The sequence below is a fragment of the Myotis davidii genome, unplaced genomic scaffold (assembly GCF_000327345.1).
Source record: "Myotis davidii unplaced genomic scaffold, ASM32734v1 scaffold228, whole genome shotgun sequence".
Taxonomy (NCBI): Eukaryota; Metazoa; Chordata; class Mammalia; order Chiroptera; family Vespertilionidae; genus Myotis; species Myotis davidii.
In genome coordinates, this window is record NW_006300104.1 from 1,038,740 (window position 1) to 1,039,777 (window position 1,038).

The following is a 1,038-nucleotide window of genomic DNA, read 5'->3' on the forward strand; positions in this document are numbered from 1 at the left end:
ACTCCAGCGCTGAGATCCCAGCTCGCTGAAAACTGGTTTCTGGGGTGTTTTTTTTTAGCTTCTATATTTGTTAAAATGTTTCAAACTGCAGGCCCAGAGGCCTGCAAGGCAGGTGGGGAACGTTGGTTTCCTCCGTCACTGAAGCAAGCAAGCCTCATGTTAGTTTCAAGCTGCCTGGCTGCCGGCCGCCATCTTGGCTGGCAGTTAATTTGCATATCTCCCTGATTAGCCAATGGGAAGGGTAGCGGTCATACACCAATTACCATGTTTCTCTTTTATTAGATAGAATGTCACCCCAATAAATTCAACTTAAAATTTTTTAAAAATATATACTCACAGACAAACACAAATGTCTCCAGACATTACCAAATGACACTTGGAGGGGAAAATTATCTCCACTTGAAACCAACTGCTGATAGCGATGACAATTAAATTTGTCCCCTAGAGATAATTCAAACCTTTTTCCTTCAGCCACCATAAATGCATTGCTCTCTCCAATTTTCTTTGAACCAGCCACACCACTGGCAGTCAATTACCTCATTAACATGTTAAGTGAATCTTTAACGTGTTCACTTTATATTTGTATGAGAGTCATGTTTTCAACTTTTTAGAAAATATATTTGGCAATACTTTCTATACATTACTTTATTTTACCTTCTAACAACTGGATAAATATGAGGCTTTGAGATGTAAAATAAGGACCCAAAGTCCCACTGCTAACGCTTAGAACAAGGTTTGGAACCCGTCTTCATGTCCCAAATAGTGAACTCTTCACCACGCCATACTATCTCATGAAGCTACGGTAAGTCCTAAATCTCTGTTATTAAGATAGATCTCTGTTGCCTGGCTTGCTGTGGTCACTGCACTTAGCTTGCAATTATACCCCCACAGCTCTTGGCCACCCAATTTATCCTATCTAATAAAAGAGAAACATGGTAATTAGCCGTACCTCCGTTACCCTTCCAATTGGCTAATCAGGGTGATATGCAAATTAACTGCCAGCCAAGATGGCGGCCAGCAGCCAGGCAGCTTGAAGCG